Here is a 16,792-nt window from a genome sequence, read left to right as displayed (position 1 = left end):
ACCTAGTGTGCCATGGGCATCAACAGCAGCTTCCTGGGCTGGTGGTATTAAAGCAAACTGTTCCTTAGGCTGAAACTATTGGAATATAGGGCAACAGGTTGTGATGGAATGTCTCCTCTGACTATAACAGGATTTGTGATAGATCCATTGAGAATATGAAAAGGTTTTACTGGCCTCATGTGGACAATTAGGGTGTGAATAAAGAGTGACCAACCATTTAAAATCATCAATAAAAGTGATGAGAGTGGTCAGGTGGAACATTTTTACATGGTGATGGGCCGGAACATGAAATTTTTTGTCACAGGTTGTGTCTGAGGCAGATAGGATTGGCCCTTTTAGGTGAAAATTAGATAAATATTTGAAGCAGAGAAAGATGAAATTCTCTAGCAAAGAGCCAACAAATACAAACAACCTTCTTCCAGGCTGCAATCTGATTTGGTTAATTGGGCCCTTGTCACACAAATTAATGCCATGGTGCAGCAGAGCCCAATAATTGGTCAACTGTACAATTGCCATAAATGGACACTGTTACTTCAGGAAACCAACTTATCTGTACTCTTGTGTTCGACCGTTACAATATCCGACTGGGTGACAGAAAGCAAGTCTGGTTAGACGTCCTCTGCAGTCACAATGTTTTAATTATGTTTTATTCATTCCTGGAGTATGGAGAATGCTTGCAAGTGTGCAATAATCACCACTGAAAGTTGCTCTGGGAAGATGCTGCTGGGCCTTTTTAAACTGCTGCAGTAATTGGTACTGGTGATCCCGCAGTGGTATTAAAGAATCCCAAGGCTTTGGCTCAGCAATGATGAAGAGCACCAGCTGGATTATCTACCCCTGTTCTTAATCCTACTGAAACTGCTGGAAAACTTTTCTTGGAATAAAATCACTGACATCCAGGAAGATTCTTGACAGTATTGGGCAAATCTTGTGAACATTTATAATGCTATAGTGAATTGCCTTCAGGCACAGTCAGCTACTGAAGCCATTTCCTGCAGCAGCAATGCTTATATATTAGTGCTTAGATATTTGACACTGGGAAATTGCAGTAGTCAGGCCCTCAGTTACCCTCAAGAAAGGTGAGCATCCGCTACGCACTCGGGGGGCCCTCTCTCAGGACATTCCGAGGGATTGCAGTCTCTCACAGTGCTCTCTGCTTGTGACCACACCCTCCCCAACTGCTCAGGCTACTGAGTGTGTTTCTGCCCCTGAGCAGGTAACCCTTATCAGGCCAGGGCCCTCCAAGCCTCAGGCCACCACTGAATATTTACCAAGGACATCACAGTCATCGGGACATAGCAAGCAGCAGGCCACCTCCACCTCTACTGCAAATGTCAGGGCTGCACCCAGACATGGTGTTAAGTAAGTTCAGGAATTTTGATTTCACTTTTGGGTCATGGGTGTGCCATCACTGTAGATCACTTTTGATAATACGTTTGTTGGTTATGTGACATCTCCAAGCCTCTTATGAGCCTTTACCCACCCCTCTAGAGGCTATGTAAATGGTCACTTTTCGAGGGTGAACCTACACCAAAAAGAGGTTCATGTACTTCACCCCTCCTCCAGCCCTTATGTGCCACACTAATATTCCCACACTTTCCATGCACTCCATTCCAGAGTCAGTGTGTATCCCCTTCCAATCAAAAAATGTGACATCCCTTGTTTGTCAAAGTTAAGGCTCATGGGATACAAGGACAGATGTCTAGATGGATTGAGAACTGGCTTGGTAACAGGAGACAGAGAATAGTAGTGGAAGGGTCTTTCTCTAGCTGGAGGTCTGTGACTAGTGGTGTGCCGCAGGGCTCAGTACTGGGACCTTTGTTATTTGTAATATTCATAAATGACTTGGAAGAGGGAATAACTGGTGTGATCAGCAAGTTTGCAAATGACACGAAGGTGGCTGGACTTGCTGATAGTGATGAGCAGTGTCAGGCAATACAGCAGGATATAGATAGGCTGGTATATTGGGCAGAGAAATGGCAGATGGAATTTAATCCAGATAAATGCGAGGTGATGCATTTTGGAAGAAATAATGTAGGCAGAAGTTATACGATAAATGATAGGCCTATTAAGAGTATAGAAACGCAGAGGGACCTAGGGGTGCAAGTACACAAGTCCTTGAAGGTGGCAGTACAGGTGGAGAAGGTGGCGACGAAGGCTTATGGTATGCTTGCCTTTATAGGAAGGGGTATAGAGTATAAAAGCTGGCGTCTAATGTTGCAGTTGTATAGAACGTTGGTTAGACCGCACTTGGAGTACGGTGTCCATTTCCGGTCGTCTTACTACCGGAAGGACGTGGTGACCCCGGAGAGAGTGCAGGGGGGGTTTACCAGGATGCTGCCTGGTATGGAAGGACTGAGCTATAAGGAGAGATTGGGCAAACTGGAGCTGTTCTCCTTAGAAAGACAGAGAATGAGGGGATATCTAATAGAGGTAGATAAGATTATGAAGGGTACAGATAGAGTGAACAATGGTAAGCTTTTTCCTAGGTTAGATACAAAAATTACGAGGGGCCACGGGCTTAGGGTGAGAAGGGTGAGGTATAATTCAGATGTTAGAGGGAGGGTTTTCACACAGAGGGTTGTGGGGGCCTGGAATGAACTGCCAAGTTGGGTGGTGGAGGCAGGCACGCTAGAGTTGTTTAAGGCTTACTTAGATAGGCACGTGAACTGACTAGAGATGGAGGGATACAAAAGATTGTTCTAAATAAGGATCAAGAGCCTTAGGACGTTCCTGGGAATCAATTGATTCCTATGGACCGTCCAACATATTTTATGGCTCACTTGTCTTACGTCTGAGCTTCTGGGGATTTCGTGAATGTCTGTATAAGTTGTGCATGTTGATTGATGTCCTTTTTTTTAATCCACAAGTGATTCAGTCCACCTTGTTGTCCAACAAGGGGCATACGCGTGGTGGGCCGTGCGAGGGTGCTCTTAGGTGTTGCTTCGAGAGTTGCCTAGTGCTTCACATCATTAATGTACGCTTAAACTTGACCAGCTGACGGACAACATGACAGCTCAGTGACTATCACTGTTTGCTGTGCAGATACATGGATTTGGGCCAGTGTCTGTGGGAGTTTGCACATTCTCCCCATGCTTGCGTGAGTTTTCTCCAGGTGCTCTGGTTTCCTCCCACACCCCAAAAGCGTGCTTTTAGGCTGATTGGTGTTAACAAATTGTCCCTAAATTAGTCATCCCTCAATCTGGTTATGGTTCCTTTATTGTGGAGTCCAATAGGCGTAGACAAAGGTCATAGGTAGAAGAGGGCACTCACAATGTTAAAATGGCGGCGTGGGCTTGTTGGGCCGAAGGGCCTGTATCCTGTGCTGTGTTGTTCTTTGTTCTTTGTTTTATATACATTTGTCAGGCTCCAGCTTTCCACCCCTTGGCCTACCCTCTCTCTTCCATTATTCCTCATCCTCCTCCACCTTTTCCATTTCTGCCTTCTAATGTGGCTCCTTCCTTCCATCAGAGTTCTTACACAGCCCTTCTTCCCCATTGAGCCACTTGTACGCACCCTTCTCTTCACATCCCATCCTGACTACAATGTTCATTTCTGAAAGTCGAGTTCTGCCTGAGTATCACCGTCCAGCGGCTTTGTTTTGTACAAGCCCAGTGTCAACCAACGGGAGCAGAAGACCCTTGCACTCATCAACCCCAGTCACAGTCCTGAAACTGAAGGACTTGGTGAATACTGCAGCACAGTGCTATCCTTCTGGACAATGCTGGCAATGAGTGGGAGGAGAATGGCATTTATCACAACAAGAGCAGCACATGCTATGCCGAATTGGCTATGTAGCCACCTCAAAGTCACAAGCAAACAGAGGTCCAACTTGTGCGCACCATTCATTTTCAAATGGGTTTGTGACTGATGTGATTTCCCACTGATTGGAAAGATTGAAAGTTGTGAGGAGACTTCAGTGAGCAGCTGCTTTATTGAGCATACATGAGATATTTATGAATGCAAATGGCTTTCAAGTCGCTGTGCAGCAAGATGACTGACTCGCCATCAACTCACCATCGGGAGAATTGTCAATTGTTTTACGCTGACAGATTTCTGACCTTTTTGCCTGCCATAAGATTCTGTGTTCTGTCCCGTACCCACTGTGAGTAGAACGAGAAAGTCCACCTATTAGTTTCAGTTACAGTTGGGCAAAGGGAAAGTTAAACTAATTTTTAAAAATAATGGAATGGGAGAAATTGAAGTTTCAAAGGGATGTGAAAGATGAGTAAAGGTGATTTTTTTTGAATTTAGCATGGAATTTTTCAGTGTTTCTTTTAGTTACATTATATTAATATTACAACAATAAAGTACTTTCCGACAACTGAGTACTTTTATTGCTCTGTTTATTTTTTGACTTGTTTGTGTATTGCAACTTGTGGCAATCACAAATATTTTTTTTTCCCCAAAATCATTTTGTTACCTCTCTGTGTTCCTTCAAATGCCTATCAAAAAATTCATCTCTGCTACTATTTGCTTGCTCCTCTTCCATTTAATTATCTATCTCCTGCGTGTGTTTCCTTCTCCCCTGTGAAGCATTCTGAGAAATAAATACTGCTAGTTGTTGTTGTGTTGAAAGCATCAAAAAGGCGGCTGGCCTGAGGAGACTCAAATCTTCCAGGGCTGCCAGCCATACAGGACAGTAAAAGCCAAATTAATAAGCAGGAAAAATTCTGAAGAGCTAAACTACAACATAGTAGAAGACAGAAATCAATTGTACATGAAATATAGTATCAGGACAATAATCAAATGCCCAAGCTGCAAGACGGAATAGGAGTGCATCCACATCACGATTTATTGCTAAACTTAGCACTGTGATAACAGTTCATGATGTGGAGATGCCGGTGTTGGACTGGGGTAAACACAATAATTCTTCAATTCAGTAGAATGCAGAAAATGGGGTATTTGGCATCTGATCTTTGGGTAAGCGTTCTTTAAGGCAGCCTTCACGACACACAACAACGCAAAGTCGCTGAGCAGAGACTGATAGTCGAGTTCCGCACGCATGAGGACAGCCTCAATCGGGATCTTGGGTTCATATCGCACTATCTGTAACTCCCACGACTTGCCTGGGCCTGTAAAATCTCACTGACTGTCCTGTCTGTAGACAATACACATCTCTTTAACCTGTGCTTAATGCTTCCTCCACTTAAATTGTCTGTACCTTGAAGACTTGATTACCTGTAAAGACTCGCATTTCAATCATTATTTTGTAAATTGAGTTTGTGTCTTTATATACCCTGTTTGTGAATAGAATTCCCACTCACCTGATGAAGGGGCGGCAAGTGCTCTGAAAGTTAGTGGCTTTTGTTACCAAATAGACCTGTTGGACTTTGGCCTGGTGTTGTGAGACTTCTTACTGTGTTTAATGCTGGCATCTTCACATCATGGCTTTTCTGTGCCCATTTGCCAGTTGAATTTTTGACTTCATGCACTGACATATTCTTTTGTGCTCTGCATGGAGATATGTAGTAGTTACCATGAAGGAGAAATAACATGAAATAGGATTGATTTGCTAAATAAAAACCTGAGGGATGAGCTTTCACTCTCCGAGTTGAGAACGCAGAGTCCGCAAACATTTCCTTTAAGAACTTAATCCCCTATGAATTCAAATATTTGTATTTATAATTGTACGGCTAATTTTTTTATAACTCGGAGCTGTCAATCAAACAAATTCACATTCCCTCCCACTGTGATAATGATGGGTTCTGAAAGCAGTCAAGCAGCATAAATCCTAAAATGATAACCTCAGGCTTATGGCAACAAATGGTGAAATAGCAAGCACTTTTTCTTTTCAAATGCAGACTATAATTATGTTTTCAAAAATGTTAAGGTCCTGGGGATTTAAAATGGTTTGATGACTTTAAAGATGCACAGAGCTTATCCACATTGTTACATTCATACATGACTACTTTTAACAATTCCAAAGGGGAACTTAACTGTGCATGACTACTTTTAATAATTCCAAAGGGGAATCTGACCTCCCCCAAAGGGATGCCTGCACCTCTCAAAAATGGTACTGACCCTTCCAAACAGCTCTGGCAATTTCTGATGCTTTCCTCAAATGTATCAAGCCAATGAATCATGTTTTGAACACCCCAGTTACAAAAACTCCTTCTGTTTGAAGGCAGCTGCATTTCTACATGTGCAGCTGCCTCCGTGAACCTCAGATGTGCAAAGTATTTCCCAACTCCATACCCCCAGGCAAAAATGGTGAATGACGGGTTCAGGGGTGAGATTCCTGAAGTTGGAGCATTGGTACCAATTAGCAAAGGCACAGAGCCCTTCTACCTTTATGAACATTCAGGACTGAGTATTTTCCACCTCGGTTGTTTTTTTTATTAAAAAAACAGATTTTAACATCAGCATGATTACTAAATCCACAACAGCGAAACACTATTAATTTAAAAATGTGATATATATAAAATTTGATGCACCCCTCAACCTTCAGTACGTCAAATCTAAAGCCAAGCTATTTGTTGATTAGTTCTCACTCCAGAAAGCATGTATCAGACAGAATGGATAAAAATGTGTTATAATAAATGGGAACTTACACAGAACAGTCATCATAAAATAAAAATTAGGAGCAGGAGTAGACCCTATGGCCCCTGAAATAAATTATTTGTCCCTGAAAAATATTGTGTTTGCTTCCAAAGACAAAATAGGTTATCCATAGAAAGCTCTCTATGCAATTGGCAAAATGATCTAAAGATGAGAACGTTTTGTGTGGAGGTGTTTGTAGAATAAGACATAAATGAATAATTTATATAGAGCTTTATACAGACTGAACAGAGAATTTTCCCAACAGTTAATGGCGAATGTTTCTTAACTAAGTGGTATAGTTTCCTGGGCTGATATCTGAACGTCTTTAATCATGTTCAAGTTTTGATGATTCTATAACCCAACTTCATACTCAATTTTATCATCTTGAAGCAATTTTTTAAATGTGATGGCTATGAAATTGCCAAGAGTAGCAAGTTGTAATATTTGTTGTAATTTGGTAACATACACATTTCTTGTATGAATGCTACTTTACTCACCTTTTCCAAATACAATTATATAACATTTTGAATTGGAAGTTAGTTGACAATTTGAAAAGTAATTTATAAATAAGTTAAAGTAAGTTTACTACCTGCATTAAGTATCACTTTTAATCATGTTCTTATAACTGTGTTATTGAACAGTATATTTAAGTCAAGTAATAAAGTTGAATGTGATGAGACACCTTGGGCGGTATCCTATTGGTTTGCCACACCAGTCGATCGGTGAGAGGTGGAAGATGGGCTCATACAAAGTTTCTCGCCTCTCACAATCTTGTCGGCCTCATTCTGCTGGTGAAATCAGTCCCATACCCAGTGAAGGGCACAAAGCTGATTTAATAATTAATACCTTTCATGGAGGTCCTCACTAGTGAGGATCACAGTCGGTCTCCACCAAAGGGGACCAGGTATGATGGTCTAGCTGGTGGAACCGGAGACCATTGAAACCCCCAAGCTGTTAGGGGCAGAACAAGTCAGGGCCCATGGGCAGTGCTAGCCTGGCACTGCCCACTGGGGCAATTAGCTGAAGCCATGATTGGGCAGCTGGGTAATGGTTGGGGCGATGATTGGGGGGAGGTGCAATAGGCTGGGGCTGTGATTGGAGGGACGACTGGCCGGAGCCATGAATGTTGGGGGAGAGGGTAATGTCCAGGTGGTGATGACAATGGCACCCCTAGAGTTCAGCAGCCAGCCCTCACAGGCGTGCTAAGATTCCACCCCCCTAATGGCAAGATTCACATTATGGCCTCTGCATTGCACAGAATGACATAAAGTACCATGACTCACCTTAGTGAAAAAACAGGTGAGAAAACCTTCTGTGTTCTTGTCCATTTTACATTTAGAATTTTTCTGAGAAAGTTCTGCCCTCTGTTTTCAGACTAATTGAGGTCATTTAAACAAAAACTTTTCAAACTAATTAAGTATTTTCTTCCTCAAGACCCATCTGGAAATGCAGAGAATCTTGGACCTTTGTTGTTCATAGTATACATAAATAATTTGAAAGAAAATATAGTTGGTCGGACTAGTAAGTTCACAGACAACACACAAATTGGTGGAGTTGTGAATAATGAAGAAGATTGTCAGAGGATACAGCAAGAAATAGATAGGTTGGGGATTTGGGTGGAGAAATGGCAGATTAAGTTTAATCCGGACAAGTGTGAGATAATTCATTTTGGAATGTCCAATGCATGTGGGAATTATACAGTAAATGGTAGCACCCTTAGGAGTACCTAGATGCACATGTCCGCCAATCACTGAAAGTGGCAATGCAGGTCGATAAGATAGTGAAGAAAACAAACAGCATGCTTGCCTTCATTGGTCGGGGCATTGAGTATAAAAATTGGTAAGTCATGCTGCAGCTGTACAGAACCTTAGTTAGGCTTTAATTAGAATACTGTGTACAATTCTGGTCACCACACTCGCAGAAGGATGTGGATGCTTTGGAAAAGGTACAGAAAAGGTTTATCAGGGTGTTACCTGGTTGGATTGGATGAACTCAGACCTGATAGAGGTCTACAAGATTATGAATGGCATGTTCAGAAAAGATAGCTGCTCTTTCCTAGGGTAGAAAAGTCAAGTACTAGGGGACATAGGTTTAAGGTGTGTGGAGAAACGTTTAGTGGGGATGTGCAAGGCAAGTGTTTTACACACGCAGTAGAGAATGTCTGGAACACACTGCCTGGGGAGGTAGTGGGAGCAGGTACGATAGTGGCATTTAAGGGACAACTAGAAAAATACATGAATAGGATGGGAATGGAAGGATGTGGACTCTGTCAGTGCATTCAGTTTTAGTTCTGGCAGGCATCATGATCGGCGCAGGCCTGGAGGGCTGAAGGGCCTGTTCCTGTGCTATACTTTACTTTGTTCTTTATCCACGTGCATAAGCCCATATGACAGCATTGGAAAGCTGTGCAAGAATGCACTCAGGTATCAGACGGGATTTTACAGCCTCACTCAAGCATGACTGGAAATTTCTGCCTCAGGTCAACAGACATTTCTGTTGTCCGCCCCTCATCTGCTCCGATTCCATGGCAAGCGAGGTGGTAGAGTTCTAGTGGCAGAGTGGGATTTTCTAGCCCTTCCCATTGAGAGGATATTCCATTGTTGGGTTTCCCAGAAGTGGGGCCGGCAAGCAATGCAAATCACCATTGATTCTGGCCAGACTGGAATATTTCAATAGCGACAAATGGCGAGCTGCCTTCATCACAGGAAAACATGCCACAGGGTGGGGTGGAGTGAGATGCTGTGGTGAGGCAGAACTCCTGGCCTCAGTGTTATCAGGAGTTATTTTCCATCTTCAGTTATTCACATGTTGTGTCCTCAGTCTGAATCAAGCAACTGTGGAGCAGGAGTGAGATTGCACCAGAATAAGGGAGAAAAAATCAGATCACTGGTTACCTTACAGCATTGGGAAAAGCATGAGACTAGAACACTCTAGTTCGGATTAGCGTAACTTGAGTGGTAGCTATTGTTGGTGTAGGCTCGATAGGCCAAAGGGCCTTTACTGCACTATATGACTCTATGACTCTATGACACTAGATTTTCAATTTGGGGTTCATGCAAGACATAACCAAGGAGGAAAAAATGTAATTAACAATGCACAACATGTATGTCCAATTGTGTCTGTTTAAGGTTTAATAGTGGTGGTTGGGGCAGGGGAGAGCAATTGAAACAACATAAAACTTAGAAGTATCACACAAAATTTATTGCATGAGCATTTTATATTTCTTTTGTTCAAACAGAATCAAAATGAAATGCCAGCATATTGAAATGGAATTTCTACTTAAGAAGTTTTTGTGATCTTAATAGCGTAAAATCTTCAAAACAGAAATGAAGGCTTTAGCATTTCAACAGCTGTTATTTTAATAGTCTCTCTTATAACCGTAGAAAAAAGTTGTACACAAAGAACTTCATCTAACGAGAATGCTGTTCGGAAATTCTTTACAAAAACCTTCATATAAATAATCCTTCTTGTTTTATTGTCCTTGAAGATTTTCCTAGGGGTATACTGGCTGATTGACACTCGCTGAGAAATATTCTGCTGGATTCAAATGGAAGCTCCCACTGCCAAAATCCAGCATCAAACCAGGAATCTTTAAAGCTTCAATTCATGAGATATTCAGGCTTTGGCTAGGACAAGTCATTTCCTGCTAGAATATTATAACACTCATTTATTCTGCTCATGACCGAAAAAAAACTGTCAAGTGCTCAATTCACTGATTTTATTTTTCAAAGCTGCAATTATTAAAACTGAATGGATGCGCATTAAAGACTTGCTCCACAACACAGAAGACAAATCCAGTTTTCTATTTTGGGTTCTTCAGTTATCAACAGGGAAGTGAACTGTATACTAGAACAGAGCTAAATCAAGCCCATTTGAGTTTAATCACATATATTCAAGTTTGCAGTATTTTTGGCACAGCATAGAGATGTCTATCTATTTTTCAAAGACATAGGTTTCCAAATTCAGGCATACCCATTTTTGACACTACCTGAATGGTGACGTTCAAAGTGTTCTCAATGTTGGGCTTCAGCCCTCATTATCACAGAGCTAACAAACTGCAGAGACAAACAGACAAAGTGAAATACGTGCTTGTCCCAGCATTGTGACAATAGGGCTATCCCTTCTGTGAGTGGTTAAAATGGAGATAGGGTGGAGATTGGGTTATTGGATGGGGAGGTTGTGGTAGTGGGTGAGGGGGCAAGGGATGTGGTGGGAGTTGGGAAACAGTGGCTAGTGGTGACTTGTGTTCCTTTACTCTGGGGTTGATTGACCTTCATTGATTCCCGTTCCGGTATGCGTATTTTGATATTTTTGTGGGCTGCTAGATGCCCCTTTTAAGAACTGCCTGTTGGATCATGGGCTTAGTTTTCCTGAGTTCAGAATATGCCAGCTGGCTGAGAGAAAACCAAACTGGCAGATGGAATCTTGAAACAAACGTCATTTGAAAGGCAGTGACAGAGGATGATGATGATGACACTGATGATTTTAGATCTGATAATGAAGAGTAAAGTGCAAAGATGAAGGGGATTAAGAAAGTGTATGTCTCTCAGTACAAAGTTGAGATCCAAGAATTCACCATTCATTGCTATATCATCAGTTTTGGGAGGTGTGAAACCATAGCATATTGAAGCAAAGGATTAATGTTTGTTTCACACATGGATCACCATGTTGATTTTTCATTGGCTTTTACCAATATAGCAGCTGGTTCTCTTCTGGTTTACATTACGCATGTGCTTTGCACCCGCTCTACTTAAAGCTTTTTACCATCCATAGAACATGTGCTGAACAACTGGTTTTCTTGGTCATGTATTTTGAGACCATATCAGGAAAGGATTGATTCCAAACCCAGCAACCCTTATGAAAATAGAATAGACAGGCAATTAAATAGTGGAGTTGGGGGGTTACATTGAATTTGTTTCCACCATCCTCTGCCATTTTAACTTGCAGGGCAGACCCCGCAGAGGTAGGTGCACAATGGTATCCAGTCAGGTGGGTATAACTGGATGTTCTGAATATTAACTCTGGTCTTCGTGAATCCATGGCTTTAGGCCAAACAAGGTCACAATCTTTCAGATGACCACTTACTGCTCTTCCTCAAATGATGGGTGGGATTCAACGGTCTTGTCTGTAGCAGGACCCAATGCGAGCAAGAACGTCTCAGCCAAAACCTCATTCACTTTCAACAGCACCAGGAAACCCCAGCTGCGAACAAGCACAGAAGATTTCAGTCAGTGAATTTACCCACATCCATCTTGAACACCACTTGACAAAAGCACCGAGGGGTAGCAAGAGCACAGAATGCAATGTCTGCAACAATAAAAGGAACAGGCAGAGGAGTTCACATGGTTTAGTAATTTGGAGAGAACGGAGCAGGGTTCATGGTGTTGTGGAAGCTGGTTAAGGATGTGGGAGGTGTTAGATTTGTTGATATCTAGGGACAATGGAGGATACTGGGTGGGGGTTCCTGGGGACTATGAATAACGCAAAAGGGTGCCAAACCCTGAATTTATTCAGGGAGAAATTTTCTAGCAATGGAAGTTAGATGGTGGGATTTATGACGCGTGGAAGGAATCCTGAAGGCTGTGTTAGGAAATAAAATAGAAGCAATGCATTGTAATTAACTCAGATATAATTTCCAGCTCGGTGCCACAAATGCTGTAGATTGATACAATTGAAACATTTTTTTAGAAATTGGCCTGAAGCTGCGCTTTCACTGTGTTAATAAGAGACTGCTGTTCAGTGTGTCCAAAGTGGAGAGAGGTGGGAAGCAGTGGGAGGTATCAGAACTTTGCAACTGGCACAATGCACAATTTCTACAGATTCCACCCACTTTTGAGATGTAATCCAAGAGTTGGAAGGGTAAATTCTGGAGTCACATTTAAAGAATGAGCCAGAGATGTGCGCTGAAAATAATCTTAGAAACAGCAAAGTTAAGGATGATAAAGCTGAAGACTGCATTGATAGAAATATTGAAATACAAAAGATACAGCAACAAAATGTAACAGAATTAATGATTCATTTAAAGGGAGCATAAGCCATATGTATATCTGCTCAAACCATATTCTAAATATATGACCAAATTTATGTGACTCCTCCTTGTAGTGCAAAATCAGTACTGGGATGACAAAAGACCACACCACCATCAATTTAAAATGATTCATGTTAGAAGTTGATGGGCTGGTTTGGTTTGATAATTTTAGAAATGTTTGCAACAGAATCTCGTCCACCAGCAGGAAAACCAGAAGGAGCCTTCAAAGCCTCCATTGGTGAAGGTTCATCAATATTAAGTGTACATCAGGCACGTAAGTGGCTGGTGTCAGGCCACCCCCGGATTAAGGACCCCAGGCTGGACCCAGTTAATCAGAGAACAGTAGCTCTCCATTGTCATCAATGCAAACGGGAGAGGAGGCAACTACCAGTCATGCACCCACCAGAGATTCAAGATAACTCAGGTACCCCAGACCAAATTTGAGAGAGTGCTGGATGGAGGTGGTGGGAAGGAGATTGCGAGAATGGAGGAGGGGGTCAGAACCAGAGACCAGGGGCAATGCGGTGGCAAACTCCCCATTCTTGATATTGAGTACCTTGGTCAGTCATTGTGATCTTTTGAATAAGTTGGACTCCTTTCCCATAGAAGCCTGGCTTTTTGGGCTTCCTACATGACTTTGCCCATCACTTGCTGAATTCCAGCCACAACTGGCATTAATTAGCATCTGGGTGGGAAGGCTGCTCACAAATCTTCCAGCCCCTGATTTAATCAGGCAGAAGCTGGAAGGTGGTGAGCTCCTAACCTAAATCCTCCCACCCAATTCAATCATTCCCACCTCCAAAATAATCATGAGGGGATGGGGGAGCCGATCGGGGGAGGCCATGGAGTGGTGGTGGGGTGTGCAGATATTAAATTCCACTCTAGGAGTAGACTGAAGGATTATGAAATCAGAAGGGATAAATTAAATCTCAATTATCCAACTATCCAGTGCATATTAGGAGACATGTGCGGAAGAAATGACTCCATCTTTTCTGATCACGTATGGCAGGGGAAATAGTGGGGTGAGGTATGATGCTTTGGTATTGATTACTGATTTGAACCATGACTTGATGAATACTTGTATCTTATAGTGTAGCTGAAAGCTTTGGAGAAAAATAATTCCTCTCAGTATTGACGGCACAAGGCGCAACCTGGATAAATTACACATCTTATACAAATTATTCAAATTTGCTTATGATGTCAAAGAAAAGCTTTCTGTAGAGCTGAGTAAACTTGAATGAAACGCCTTTTTGTCCCAGGACTTTGGCTTGTATTTGGCATGTTCAAATGAAATGTTGAAAAACTGACAGGTGCAAGACTGTGAACTACTGTCTATATAATGGATCCACTTGAGTTTCTCCTACGGTGCATAATGGCTACACAATCAATGGATGTGCATGCTGAGGATTATAATCATTCTGTCTGACTTGATAAGAAAGTTACACCACTCTGTACTGAGTTTTTAACACTCGAATAACATTTAAAAGAATGAAACAATATTGCTTAAGAGCAGAAATTTTCTTTCTAGGTTTGGTACGATGCAAAGCAAGGTTGAATCAGCTAGCTCCGGATATAAGAATAGATTTATGGCTTAATTCCACCCCATAAATGAATATAAATGGGGCATCACTGAGCATAAATATGGGCAGCAATCAAATAGACTCGCTGTGCGTGGTGAGCATTTTCATTAGGCACGGTGATAGAGGAAACTGCTGTCTAACAGTGTGACTAAGATGTTTTACGTCTCATTGTTACACTTCTCCTGTGGTATATTTATGTAAGGTGGCCCATTGTTGTGAGTTCATGGGAGGCTCTGGAAGTTGCTGTGGCCTTCAACATCTGTGAGCCTCTGAAATGCTCATCATAAAGGCTGTGGCAGTTTCTCAATTGGAGGAGCAATTTGTCTTACCCACTCTCTGGAACTGATTGGTCAGGATTTTATAGCCCCTCCCACCTGTCAGGATTTATGGTGTAGGCTGAAGTAAATGGCGATTTAAATGGCCCGCCACATCCATTTGAGGCAGGCACATGGTAGCGGAGCTGTAAAATCCCAGCCATATAGTTATGGGAGGAGAAGAGAATTTATTACAATCCTCCATGGCAACACACTGAGCATGTACACACAACACCATTATTGGGCATTGGTGTTTCTACCAAGAGAGGTTTTACAACAACTATGCAAGAGATGCAAGGGAGACCAATGGTGGCCTGTACTGTTTCAATTCTGTGAATCAGTAGCATCGTGGCACAATAGGTTATCACTCTGCCTCACAGCACCAGGGACCCAGGTTCGATTCCAGGCTGGGTCACTGTCTGTGTGGAATTTGTATTTTCTCCCTGTGTCTGCATGGTTTTCCTTCAGATGCTCCAGTTTCCTCTCATAGTCCAAAAGAAGTGCTGATTAGGAGCATTGGCCATGTTAAATCCTTCCTCGGTGTGCCTAAACAGGTGCCAGAGTGTGGTGACTAGGGATTTTCACGATAACTCCATTGCAGTGTTAGTGTAAGCCTACTTTTGACACTGGTAAATAAGCTTAAAACTTAGCGTAGCTGTGAATTTTGGATTGCTTTACACTAACTATCAACTGGTGGAAGTTACTTGCCAGTCTCTTAACTGCAACAATCTTTAATGCTCAGAAATCACTTCTTTTCTTTGAAAAGTCAAAAAGAGCAAGGAGAGTGAGTCTAAGGGAAAACAGTGTGAAAGGCCAATAAATAAAAGTGGAAGAATCAGCGGTTCATCAATGGTGGACCTCTTACCTTATTTTGTTCAGTTATCAGTTGAGGATATTTGTGAGTTCACTGTGTATGTTGTTTGATCCTAATTCTCTTCTGCTGCTTTCAAACAGCTTGTGCTTCAGATCTGTGTATGCTGCTACACTACTCTCCATCTCAGTCTTAAAACCCCCAGGATGAATGTACCTGAGCTGCTGTTCTGGATCGTTAGAATACAGGACGCTGCATGCTGTGACTTGATGTCTTGATGTGTTTCACTGCTCTCAGACTTAACTTCCTGTGGCTTTACGAGAACCAGAATGAGAATCTGATGTGGCTTTCAGCAGAATGATTGATGTGCAATTGTGTATCTGTATATACTTTGGTCCCGGTGAGAGTGAATGGGAAGGATGAGAAGAAAAAAGCAGGATAAGGATAATACAAGCCCGAGTTAGGACAACACCTCCTACTTCCCCTTCTTTGTTCTTTCATTCCAAAATTGTAGGTATTACCTCCTCAAGTGGAAGAAGAAGATGTATAGGTGCCTTCTCACTGCTTTATATTCTTCAGCAAACAGAGCAAAAACTGAGAAATTAAAATTGTCAGAAGTTGTAAAAGAGCAAACTGGTGTTATGCCTTGTGGTACTCTGACATCTGAAATAATCACACTTTTAGACAGAAATACTGGAGATGATTTTGCATGTATTTCTCATGTCTCACCATGTTTGATAGAGTGGTACACTGTTGCTGTAGTGCAGTAGTAAGTGAAATGGCATTTATACATGTGCATGTAACAATAAAGTTCCTAAGTCTTCAAATGATGTAACAATATAACATCCCACTTTCTTGCCTCTAAATATTAATACATCTCTTCCAATCATTAACTTTTCCATATTACGAAAGAAGGTTAACAATTGCTTTTTATAATTAAACTGGACACTTTAAGAGCCTTTTATGGACTGTTTTCTTTTCTCAACACTCTCTGGAGGTGTGTTGGGTTCTATTTACACATATTGGCTGTGATTCTCCCAAAAGCACTGAATTGCAACGTGCTAGTCAGAGTAGAAACGAAAGGAAAAATCGGATAAATACGTGGCTGAAGAAATGATGTCAGGGGGAGGGTTTCAGATTCCTGGGGCATTGGGACCAGTTCTGGGGGAGGTGGGACCTGTACATATTGGATGGATTACACCTAGACAGGACTGGGACTGATGTCCTAGGGGTGTGTGTGCTGGAGCGGTTGGGGAGGTTTTAAACTAATATGCCAGGGGGATGGGAACCTATGTAAGGAGTCTGAGAAGGGGGGAGCAAGGACAAAATGTGGGGAGAATACTCCAACTACATCAAAAATCAGGAAAAAGTTGAAAGGAAGGAGAACTCAGGAGATGTTATTAATGGAAGTGTTAGAATTCAAAAAGAAGGTACAAAAATGAGCATAAAAGCACTTTATTTGAATGCTCATAGCATTCGAAACAAGGTAAATGAGTTAACAGCATAAATCATTGTG

Source organism: Carcharhinus amblyrhynchos, chromosome 1 (assembly GCF_965287045.1).
Source record: "Carcharhinus amblyrhynchos chromosome 1, sCarAmb.v2.hapA, whole genome shotgun sequence".
NCBI classification, from domain to species: Eukaryota; Metazoa; Chordata; class Chondrichthyes; order Carcharhiniformes; family Carcharhinidae; genus Carcharhinus; species Carcharhinus amblyrhynchos.
The sequence above is the reverse complement of the archived record's forward strand: the minus strand, read 5'-3'. Positions refer to the sequence as shown.